This window comes from Struthio camelus, chromosome 11 (assembly GCF_040807025.1).
Source record: "Struthio camelus isolate bStrCam1 chromosome 11, bStrCam1.hap1, whole genome shotgun sequence".
In the NCBI taxonomy this organism is placed as follows: domain Eukaryota; kingdom Metazoa; phylum Chordata; class Aves; order Struthioniformes; family Struthionidae; genus Struthio; species Struthio camelus.
Window position 1 is genome coordinate 16035511 of NC_090952.1, and position 12922 is coordinate 16048432.

General features: G+C 38.0%; 1 long non-coding RNA gene across 3 annotated transcripts in view; it reads right to left on the minus strand.

Annotated features, from left to right (window-relative positions):
- Positions 1-12922, minus strand: part of LOC138068763 (uncharacterized) — a 244970-nt gene that overhangs the window by 190071 nt on the left and 41977 nt on the right. For 2 of the 3 annotated variants that reach the window (XR_011143511.1, XR_011143512.1), the window contains 2 exons: positions 12664-12710; positions 10896-11021 (listed from right to left, as the gene is read on the minus strand). This is a non-coding gene — a long non-coding RNA (uncharacterized lncRNA). The remainder of the gene's footprint in view (positions 1-10895; positions 11022-12663; positions 12711-12922) is intronic. The other variant, XR_011143513.1, reaches the window with a different exon arrangement.

A 12922-nucleotide genomic window follows, 5' to 3' on the forward strand; every position in this document is an offset into this window, starting at 1 on the left:
TCTTATAATTTAGAGGCAATGGTTGCAGAGTGCTTAGCTTTGATGGGGAGAATTATTTACAGCAAATGCAGAGAATAATCTAGTGATATGAGAGGCTCAGCAGTTACATGAGAGAGAGAGATTACCCTTTGATCCAGCTATCTGTGCACTCTTATAGCCCTCATTACAGGCATTGATCAACCAAGCCTCCTGTACTGCTGTTAGATGAAGAAGAGATGAGAGTGATATCATCTCTCCTCCTCACAGTCTTATCTCCAGAGGTGGTGGAATTTGTTGAATGAAGGGATGTACGGCTGTACAAAAAAATGGAGCCCACAGGGATCAACCTGTTCTTGGCAACTTCACGTTGGAGAAGGAATGCACTGAGTAGTCATGTCAGCAGATACTGTGTCATACAAAACCACAATGACTATAGAACAAACAATTTTTCCATCCTAAAATAACCAACTTCTCACATGTATACCCACATATCTTTCTTTCCACTTGCATCATGTTTACTCTGTTCACAAATCATTATTATTAGTCGGATGCTTTTCATAAATACAACACTTCCCAAAAAGTCGTATTTCCCACATATTTTTCACAATGCAGCACTCTAACAAGATTTTCATCAACTCACTCTTGACATAAACTTAGATTTACAAAGCTGAGATCTAAACATTAAGCTTGAAGATACTGCATGAGAAGAAAGATGAAAAGGTAAGGCTTGCATCTAAATCTGAGGATGTGAGCCTAGAGAATAAATGTATTCTTCAATCAGAGGAAAAGGTCATATTCATTATCCTTCCAAACATCCCAAAAGCTGCTTTACTTACAGAGTTTTAACAATGGTGTTCAACCATTCTGGGTTCGAATCTGCTCTAGCATGGGCCTCACAGCTCCTCCTAAACAAACAGAAGGAGGCATGAGAGTGCAAGGGAGGTGAGTTGTTTTTTTTTTCCTCCCATACAATTATCCTCTATAGTTAATAAGCCCAATTTTCTTAGGAACTCTCACTTCTACCATATTTTCAGTCTGGATAAACTAATCTCTCTCATCGGTCTGTATTATGATTGACACAGAGAGGTATGGGATGTGCTTTTAGTTGAACCAATAAAGCCATTCTGAAGCCTACTACTAATGTACTGATGTAATCTTTGTGGTGGTCAGCCAATAGAATTCAGCAGAACTAAACAGAAAACAGTTGGGTAGGGACAGCGTTTTTTTTTGAACGCTCTCTTGATTTTCTAATTTCTATTGATTTGAATACTGCTCTTATAGTAAAAAAGAAGAACCCACTGATTCCCAGTATAGAGATAGAAAGCTACTGATTTTTATTTTGGGAACTGTAGCCACAGAGAAAAACGCCATTGATAAAGTGATACATGATCATTTATGCAGCAGAAATAACTAGTAGAGCTGAGATTGCACAAGTGTAATGTTCATCTTACACAAAGCATTTTTCAATGAGACTATATGCAAATCAGTTTCTGCTGTTGAAGACTAATTAAATTTATAATTTAGGTTTTTAATTGAACTTTTTTATTGGATTTTTCACAATAATTCTGCCTCATGTATTTGAAAAATTAACTGCCATAAAGCAAGTTGCCAAAGTAAATTCACAAATTCCACAGTATTTTTTTTTTTTTTTTTAACACTGGCAAATTTCTGCAGCATATGAACTCACTGCATCCTGTGCCTGGCTTTTACTACATTCCATACAGACAATCCTAACAAATCTGTACACAAAGACAGAATTTAAACCATCATGTACCTCTGTAAGTGGCACAATCTAATTGCCACCAATGGAGATGTATGCATACATTCCTAAAGATGACTATTGTCCTGTACTAAGGCATTATCCACTGGGAGAAGATAATGTGGAGCAGCTTAAGAAAAAGTGAATGTAAAGCAGACACTACTGAAAACACAGTGCTAGCTACTGTACAATGACTGTATTACCCTACAATATCTAAGTATATGGAGTTACCACAGTTTTGCAGGAACATTTTGGAGGGATCCTCTGGTACAAATGAAGTTCCCCAGACAACTGAACTAGTATCGCTAGCTATGAGGGACCTATGCAAAGTCCTGTAATGACTGAGCTGAAGAGTTGTCCATCTGATCTTGGCTGTGCCGTGCTAGTAACAGACAGAGCCCTGCTGTAAGAGTCCCTCGGCTGAACTGAGACTGCAAGGTTAGTGCCACCGCTTTACACTAGACCCTGGGTAGAAAGAAGATGGCACTGCAGCACAAAAATCAAGCCTCAAATTTATTTTTTTTCATTTAAGAGGAAAATGGCTCTAAGGTAACTGCCTATCTAGAACTACTGAATTCAATTTATTTAGATTAGTATAATTCCAGAAAAGTCCATTAGCTTCAATGGAATCATTCCACTTTTATGCTGGCATAATTTAGGTAAATTTCTGACTCACTAACTTTTAAATTCCAACTTAACAGATTTTCACACTGCTTTGCATCCATCATAAACCTACTTTATTCCCTACCGTACTCAGCATTTTCACAGATCTGGGTAATAAGAAACCTATCAATCATGCTACCTGGAATTCCTAATGCTGTGTATCCCTTCTGTAGTAAGATAAGATAGATGTTCAGCTGCTTTTTCATAACTTACTTGCATCAGCAAAATTAAAATATTGTCCATAACCTAGTGATTGAAATGATTTCTAATAAAGCTGAAATAAAAATTGGAAACTGTGCATCAAACAAGAGAAGATATTTTTAAATGACAGTCCTCTGTTTGTGTGTACTAATTTATAAAGGTCTAATTCTCAAATCTGTGTGTATAACAAGAATGAATATACGCTGACAATATGCCTTAAACCCTCGTCCTCCTGCTCCAAAACCTATGTTTTTCTGAGCGAAACGCCTTGCTCGCTAGCCACCAGCTGCCCTCTGCAGATCAGTGAGTGACAGACAAAGCAGAATGCACGTGGGTTTAATGCTGTACTTCCTGCGAGATGTAAAATACCTTCAGTGCTTTGTACAGGGAGGCACACAGTGCATGACTTAACTAAAGATTTTTTTTACCAACTGGGTAAAACCAGATTGCTATTCTGAGGTTGCCTCTCGTACCACCACAGAAAGGTGGTACGTCCCACGGCTGGTCCCTGGCCGTGGCAGCAGGCTTGGGCTTAGGTGTCCAAAGCAATCACTTACCCTCCTGGTCAGGTTGAATCCTCCTTGGTCTGCCTTCTCCCCTTTATGGGCAGAAGGTTATTTCTGCTCACTGCTGCTGCCACCTTTTGATCTAATCTCTTGCTACTAAGAGGCCTGTCAACATTTCCACCCAATGCAGCTGCCATCAGCATCCTCTCAAAGCCCTCCCAGAGAGGAAGGCACAGAGGAGAGGAAAGTGCAAAGCCAAAAGCAGAGGGGAAAAGAGTCTCAAACTAAAACAAAGCTTTTCTTTTCCATTAACTTTTTAAAGCCTCCTGAGTGACTTTGTGGAATCACTGCAGCAAGTTGTGAATGATGTATGAAATGAGAAATCCTTGCCCACCCAGCGGAAAAAGAATTTACATATAGTGCTTTGCAATCGCTTCTATGCTCGGCTGTTTGATGTAGTATTTAGCTAAGTTACAAGCACAAAAGCCTGTCAACCACTGAGATAGCAGCTCTTTTTCAAAGTGGGGAAGCAGTCTTTTTTTGCTGCGAAAGCGTGGAAGCAATGTCTATTTTAAAGTCTATGGGGGTGGTACAGAAAGCAACCAACTTCAAAATTCAGTCTGCATTTGTAAGCTAAGCTTCAAAACAAAATTGATAAGCAAGCAATATTTTAATATAAGACTAGAACAACATTTTATTATTTGAGCTAAACTATTTAAGGTTAATAAATGCAGAAGAAGTTGTATTTCTTTTTCATGATCAGATTACATTTATTTTAGCTATGTAACAAATGCATTCTTTGAATATAAGAAGTGGAGAGACAGTAATTGAGGAATATGAAAGAACTCAGCGTTTACAAAGGAGGGTGTGTATTTTCCTTAATTGCTTAGTCTTTTATCCATAAAAATGCTATTCAGTAGGCACAAAACTGATCTCCTTTATACTTAGGAGACTTTTAATTTAAAATATGTCAAGCCTGCTTAAAGGTTTTCTCACTGAATTGTTTCAGAAGGTCTAAGAATTCAGAAATCCTTTATATAAACCTTAACAGATTCTAGCAAATGTGTTCTTTTAATTTTTAAGTTTGATTTTTAAAAGCAAGAAAAATGGTTTTATTGAGAAACATTGTAAAATTCACTAAAGACATATGAAACAGATTTATTGCCATGTAACATTATTAATAATTAACCACATCATAAGTTTCTCTATTTTGGTCTGAATTTAATTCTAAGTGGAATCTGCTTGAAAGCAAGCACGTATTTTTGACTTAGGAGTCTTTTGATCCTCAAATGAAAGATGCAGTCCTTCAGTCCTCTCTCTGAAATACAAGGGGCAAACTGAAAGCCCTTTCCCTGTTTAAATTAATGAAAGTTTTGCCATTGGTTCAAATAAGGCAAAATTTTTTAATGCAGACTACTATTCAAAAACCTGATCCTAAAACACAAGTTAACGTAGTAAGTGCAATAGTCTTTCAAATAAATGTAGCTACATATGGAAAAGTCATAGTTGCCCAGCATTAGAAAAACTCAGTGGAGCTATATAAATACTCACTTTCAGAAACTTTTCTTTTATGATCTCATGGTCATTAGAAATATAGTAATAATTAAAAAAAATGTTTAACCAAAAAAATTCAGTTGTCTGGGACTTACTTAAAAGGAGTCATATTCAAAATGACAGTAGGTTGCAGCATGGGGAGCAAAATATTGGGAAGAAGATTCCATAGGAAAGTCCACTGCAGCCCCTGTGGTTTAAATATATGTATCATTTATTCAAGATGTCATCTGTACAATCAGATTGCCTCAAACTCTGGATTAGCAGCTGATTCATTCAAACTTCTATAAATGCCAGAAGCAATTCATGAACTTTGTTGTCCAAATGCATTTTGTCATAGGCAAATCCAAATAAACACCTAATATTGTGTCTTCTCTTTGATGGGGCTTTACAGTCATGTTCATATACCTGCGTTTATCCCCTATTAACTGTTCTGACACCAATTTTTTAGTTAATAGAAAGGGCCGTATTTCAGAAGTATATCTGACAAAGTATTTCTTCCTTGATTTCTTTAAAATACTTCATAGTTAATATACCCTGGAGTTAAAAGAATTTCTCTGGATATAGAGTGCTGCAGTTATGAGCAAAATCTTTAATTATATACATGTTACATAACGACACCACTATTACCAAGATATACTGGCACTTAAATGCATTCTGCCTTTATGCCACTTCTTTATTATAATCTCAGAATTATTAAACAATACTTTAAATCCGCACTCTGCTGGTAACATGGATATTTGACCCAGACTGAAGCTGCTTTCTGCTACAAGGAGCGTTTCCAGCCATTCAGCAAAAGAACAAGTTCTTTGTATGCAGTCATGAACTGATTTGGCCCACAGCTACTCCGCTGGAGTAAAGCGAGTGCACCGTGTCAGTAAGAATTAGAATTACTTTAGGATGTAAAAACAAAAGGTTTTCCCTTTGCAGAGGCCTCAGCTGGGTGAGATGGAGTGGGGAAACCTATTCAATATTTTAACTTTCTACAATGATGACAGCTGATTGGAAGAAAATCAGAAAAAATTGTACACAAAATATTTACCTTGTTAGCCCACTCTAAGCAGGGAATTTGGACAATATCTGGCAATGAACATTAGGAAAATCAGATCCAGGCGTACCAAAAGAGAGCAAATCTGCTAGTACTTCTTTCTGGGGCCAGAGGTCCAATAAAACAGGTTCTGACTGGCATCACGAGTTCAAAGTTTGAGCTTTGCTCATGTTTTACTTCTCAGGAATGTTAAGCAAGCTTATGAGCTATTCAGGATTCAAGTGAACAAAATCAAGGACAAAGATTTCAAGCTACCATTTAATTTTTTTTTTAATTGAGCAATTCCAACAAGTTTTTGCTCCTGATACTAAAAAATTTGGAATCAGATGCCTAAAAATAATTAAAAAAAGATTCTGTCCTGAAAAATAGACTGTGAAAAGAGTTAATCACATAGGAAACTGTGCGAGCAACAGAAATGACAGGCCATCCCCAAAAAAGCAACTGAGTTGTAAAAACTGATCATAGCAAGTGAATTGTAACACACTAGGATGGCTGTACAGAAGCTAACTAACTTCTTGTCAGATACTGATCGCAAGGTGTCCTTATCACTCACCAGCACTGGCAGTACTTTCAAGCATATTGCAACATCCGTGCTGGCAACAACAACAAAATTGTCTCATTCTGGACAGCAGTTCAAGTTACACCAACCACTGCTGCTCTTACAAAGAATCAGGACAATTGCAAGCAGTAAGCAGTAGCGTTGTACCCATACAAACACTATTTGGCCAGGAAGGACATAAATGACGGTATTGATTTCAACACAGTCACGTGTGAATATGACTCAATAAAAAATATTATTGTTCTTTTCTCTATAACTGGTCTGTTCTCCTCCAACTGGCATTTGAAATTTGACTCTAGGGTTGCCCAGAACACAAACAGCACATAGCTTGACTTGAGAGCTATCCTGTCACACACACCCTGAAAAATGCAAAGGATGCCTTGAATTTAAAGGGACTGCTAGGACTGGAAGACATCGCTTAGTCAAACGACTTTGTCAATTTAACAGAATCTGCTGTTTTTAAGAGGGTGTAGTGCCAAGACACAAATTATCTCTGCTGAAAGGAATTGATAAAGTCAGAGATGTTCAATTGCCTGCAACTCAAGAAAGGCAACTCCAGGCATCAGAAAAAGCAAGATAAGAGTATGGGCAGATACCTCGGCTTGTCAAGAACAACAACCAACCGGGACTTGACACTGGCTTTCTATTCTGTCCTCTCCAATGAACTGTGATCCAAAAACTCTTACTTATTTTATATAAGAACAAACTAAACCTCTTATTGCATGATTTGCTTTAGACACATTTTGGGAAAGCATTCTGGTTCACTTCAGCACTGTCATCCGTCTGTACATTCAACTCCTCATCAGAAACTTTTCAAAGAAGTTTGCAGGGTACACAGAAGACTTTCTTGAAATAGTTCTGATAAGAATATGCATATTATAGCCAGTCATCAAAGAATGATTATTAAAGGCTGAATATAGAGCTTTAGGCGCAGTACATTTCTTACCTGGAACATATTACAAAGATAAATGTAAAAATTTAGATGTAGAGTTGACAGATAATACAGAAAACATTATGCTTCAAAGAAACACTAAATATTGCCAATGTTCTTAAAAGCAGCACATTTAGGTTTGAAATTTGCCAGAATCTAGAAAAAAGGAATTTGTTCATACAGCTGTTGACTATTCTCTCAAATCTAGATTCTTCTAATATCCAGGAGTTTAGAATGCTACAACCCCTAGTTACTGTTTTGTGAAGAATCAAGCTTTATTAGTTAAAATGGGAAGCGTGACCTACCAAACTCAGCACTCACTGCTATAATGCTATTCCTTCACCACTTTTGACACTCCATCATAGAATATAACATTTATGAAGACCTTGAGAGACTGTGTGATCATTTGCCCACTCCGTAATTTCTTACGGAGCACAATCATTCATACCTCTGTGACACTGATGTTAGTTCCTTTATCACTCTGAATCCCCAGGGCACAAGTGCATGGGTAGTTGATCAAATAAACTCCATGTTAACTATTTTCATTTCAGTCAGCTTACAAAAATTGTTTCCAATACTATTTTCTAATGAAGTAATTTATTTGAAATTCATAACACACAGAGACCTGGTAATAGTAAGATCTCTAACTATGTACTCCCTACATTTCATTTAGGACAAGCAGGCATCAGCTCTACTGATTTCATTAGAGCAACACCAACAGAGACCCTGGTCCTCCTCTGTTTTGGTAAATGTCACACGGGAACAGTGTGACAGTGGGTCACACTGGTGACATACAAAACGTATTGAACGGAGGACAGGTGAGCTAAAGTTCTCCCAAATGACTCTTTCCAATGTGACTCTTTCTAACTGTCTAATTTCACTGCGACGCCATACAGTGCTGTTCGTTTCAAAAGACTGGCTGTTTGTCTTAAAAGGACAAAGTTTTACAAACTTCATCACAAGAAAGGCAAAAATGCAGTCTGCCTTACTGTACTCTCTCAATCATTCTCTTCCTTGGACTGTCCTCATGATATGAAGAGCACCAAAAAATATGGCCTGGTTGTGGGACAGGATGGAAAACCCCTGATAACAGATGGAGAACTCCTGGCTACAAAGGCCCAGGCGATAACAGTTTTGAACTGCCCATGTAAACATATAATTAGTATAATAAATTACTTCTACCTTTTTTTAATCTGATACTCACTATGTGGTTTCAACAGATGGTACTGAGAGGGCAGCAAGTATCAGAACTGAAAGGATAAAAGTTGTGGTTTGTTTAACTGTGTCAAAGAGAGGATATAGAAAAATTCATTCTTGGGAATTATTTTTTCTGAGGTCAACTCTTCTGCATGCAAGGATGACTGTCTATATCCAACACAACACCCATGCCAACCCCTTTTCAAATAGGAGGACAGTTCAACATGCTGGAATAGCTCAAGGAGATCTCATTCCAGTCCTCTGACATGCTACCTTCAGCCCTGTGCCTCAACTCCCTTTGCACGACAAAACGAAGAGGCATTCATAGGATCGCAGTTTTGTTCCTACTGTGCCACTGCCGTAGCTTTCAGGACATATGAGGCTCTTGCAGTATCACAGGCAGAGAATTCTTCATATGGTTCGGAAAGTTTTGCTTGGCATACTGTACTTTTTAAATAAGAGTTACTCTTTTAGTCCTTAGAAAATTAATTAAATTAAAAATGCCGTGCTTGAATGTGTTACGTATCAATTTTGAAGACTTAATTATAAAAGGGAATTAAGCTTTGATTAAGCTTTCCTTCTGAGAGCAGTAGCTGTCACTCTCCTTTGTCTAAATATAAGGGAATTTTTGTGGCTTAGTCCATGAAAATGCCACTATATTATTTATTCGTGACAGCAGAGTCTAGAAGTCAGCCTTGTCTGGAAACAAAAGCTGCACACACGACGGTCATTCTCTGCGCTGTGCAGCCACAGAGAGCCATGGCATTATGTTCTCCCCGCAAGAACTGGGGAAAGAGATCAGTGCAAGGTGGCACTAACAAAACATTGCAAATCACATGATTTGGATCACTTTGTCGAGGGAAACAGACATTTGAAAAGGAAACGGTGTGTTGCCTCAACCTGTCCAAGTGCTGTAAATTTCTATGGCTTTTTTTGAACTTTTAGGCGTGATGAGAGTGTGGTAAGTTGCAGAGACTCTTGTACTGAAACTGATACAGAAAAATCTAAGAGAGTAAAGCTAATTAAAAAGAAATGAGGAAATTCTAGAACCAGAAAGCTGAAAAACAAAGTGCTGCTATCTGAATTAATCCCAGCGAGCATGAAAAAACCCTAGCCTGGCAAATGGGCAATGTAATTCCAGCTGACATAACCCATAATTCACATGCTGGGAGGATAGCTTGGAAGTATCAAACTGCTTGGAACCCAGCAAATTTATGAACTCTGTATGTAGCCTGCTTCACTTATTTAATGCATTCCCATGAGAGCAAAAGGTATACAGACTAGCAGGCAATACGTTCTCAGGCAATTAGATCTTTCGAAAGAGCTCAACAGTTAAGCACCTAGTAACAAAAATTAATCTTCAGCAGGAATGGAGGCTTAGTTTGAACAAAGATGAAAGGATACGTAACAGGGAAGGCAGCAGTACCCACAGAGAAGGACCACTGGCACATAATGCACATGCCAATCATTCTCCTGGACAGATTCCTATCATTGGAAGTTCTGCCAAGGGTATATATTAACTTTAATCTGGAACTAAGATGCTACATTTAGTTCCACAATCATAATTAACAGCCTCCTCTGTGTTAAAGCAAACTGGATAGTCTCATACTTTTCAAGAGGAAATGTAATTGATGCAAAATAGAAATAATGAGAGTTTCTGTTACCATTGGTATTATTACTGCATTTAAAGGGCTTTACTGTAGCATTTTGTGGATGGAAATCCAGGTTCCATTTGTACAGACCTGTACTGTCAAGACAATACTTGCCTGAGAGAATAACAGGGAAGAGGAAAGAGATGGGAGGAAGCAAGCATTCTTCATTTTATAGACAGGAGCAAAGGCAAGGAATTCAGTGGCTTCACACCACCTAAATATAGTCAACTAATTGGAATTCTTCCTTAGTTAAAAATACAGAAGCTTGAGGCTTTTTGTATACTCAAGGGAAAGAGACTGGTACCCCATAGATCGTAGGAGGGCTGATTAGCTATGTAGAAACACCACTCTTTGTCCATTAATTATTCAGGGAGCCTTAGGCAGCAGCATGGCTACTTGATATCTCATTAAATATCAGAAGTTAGGTGGAATAAATCCAAGCCAGAGAGGTTAGAGGATAGGCCTAAGGTCAGAAAGCATGATATGGCAGAACAAAGAGCCGAATCCAGACCTCTGGAGTCACAGATCACCTCCTCGGCCTCCAGTCCTCTTTACACATTATTAGTAAAGCTGAAAACACATACAGTTGAATTTAGAACTCTCCTTGCCTAAATCAAGCCTCAGACAGTTTGGCAAAATCCAGACATGCTGGGAATCTTGAATATACAGACACCTTCTGAAAACTCCCACAGGGAGCAATTGCAATAAAACATTGCTCCTGCTATCTAATTGCCCCCAGGAAAATGCAGACAGCCTTAGACACAGACAAAGTATCCATTCATTTTTACATTTGTTTATTGTCATGTATAAATGCTGGTGGCTCTGCTACACTGCAGAGAGGTTACTCACCAATGAGGCAGGTCAAGCCCTCAGGCCAGGCATGAGTGTCCATTTGTATTCCTCTATTTCTACCTCAGCTTTTTGGACCATGGAAAGTGAGGAAAATAATGGTGTACTACCAGTCATGTTTGATATCTGAAAGAATAAGTTGACACTCCTGTAACTGACGCCTGCCTTAACAGTTTTCATTTCTCTTCTTGCGTTATTTTCCCCTTGGAATCAGCATGGGGAACATTAACTTTGCGATCACAGAGAGATTACTGAGACCTAGGAGGAGGGCTTGGGAAGCAATAAACAAAAGGAAACCACTAATAAATATCAAGAACAGGTTTTAACATATCATTTAGAGCCTGCAGATTGCCTGAAAAATACATTATAGTTAGAACACTTCAGGTTCACACCACAGTCCAATCCTAACAGTCACTAAAATGAAAGGATACTTCATCTAAAGTCAGTAATGCAATCCTTAAAATAATCTCACTCTATAAAACTGTTCTTTAGCTCTTCAGAGAAAGGTGACAGACAGTTTTCATTAAACTATTTACACTCCACACATGTTTACTTGTGGCTGAAGGAGGGAATTACTAAATGAAGGTCAGCATTGTGTGTGACTAGTCCAGCAACTGTAAATGACAGATAAATACTTCAAGTTAAACATTTAATATTCTAATCAGGCAGAGGAAACAATTATAGTACAGAAAGCTGATGACAGAAATGGCTTTGCAATATTTATATTTAACAACCTCAAATAAAAAGTTACATACAAAGTACAATGCATCATTTCCAATTCTATGCATATATTCCCCAGAGCAGCCTACAATAACACGGGAATGCAGGATATGCCATAGCAGAGCAGATGATTGCTCTATCAAGTCCAGCATCCTGCCTGCATTTCAATGATGGAGATAATGATGCCTTGATGTAGTTTGTATTACAGTTTCTCAAGGTTATTAAGTGCTTCTGGATCCTTCTGAATGAGAAGTGCTACGTAAATACTGATAAATATTTTCACTGTCTACATACAGTTGTAGGTTAGTGCTAACGGGAGTCAGGCCACAGAATGCAGTTAAAACTCTTGGAGCTGAGAAGAGAGCAATTTTTTTCACAGATAAACTGAGCGGGAGAGCCAAGAAATCATTCTAAAAGATTTGTTTGTTTAGAACTATATTATTCCTGAATGCAGGCTTTGAGGCAAATTGATCTGAATACAGGAAGCCATGATATTTTTCAAAATAAATAAGTAGGAAATTAAAAATAACCTCAACAATATCAGTGCTTACTTTGTCTTCTCAGGTAACACTAAGCTTTCTTCGATCTATGCACATATCCAAGCAACACTTAGGTTTCTCCATACAGTACAACTTTTAGCATATGCACAGTCCAAAATCAGCTCTGAGCTGAAGCTCATAGCCCACATGGTAGAAAGAGGTGTGAATTATGCACCAGATAAGACTTACTTCTGCCTTTGGCCTTACCACTGTAACTCTGTACAAAGCACATTCAGTGAAACTGTTTCAAATAGCCAGGTGGAACCAGATGGAGCAATACCTTGGGCAGGTTTTGGAAATATTTATTCAGTGGAAAGTGAGAATAAACATAAAGGTTCACATTCTTAATCAAATCATTCCAGTGTGCTGTCTAGAGCAGGTACTCTCACTACATGTCCCAGAAGAAGGTAAAAGAAAACCTCCTGTGTTAGAAATATAATTAAAATTTAGAATCCCTAATAAACAAGGATTTGTTAAAATGCCTCGTCTAAAAATTTATTAGCGTTTACCTTCAATTGTTTTGTTCTCCTTACAGATGTTCAGTGGTTGGCAAACTCTGTAAGACAAAACACAGGGTGAGTAGCGGTACCAGCATTCCCTGCTCTTTGACTTTCTTTTCCAGGAGCCATGGGCAAGTCTTTTCATTACTCTGTGACTCTGTTTCCCTGCCCATTCAAATGGATTGTAAAGTTTAATTTATGAGCTTGCCGAAAAGACCTTTTTCATCATCACACTGCAGTTGTATATAACTTATATAACTGTTGCAAC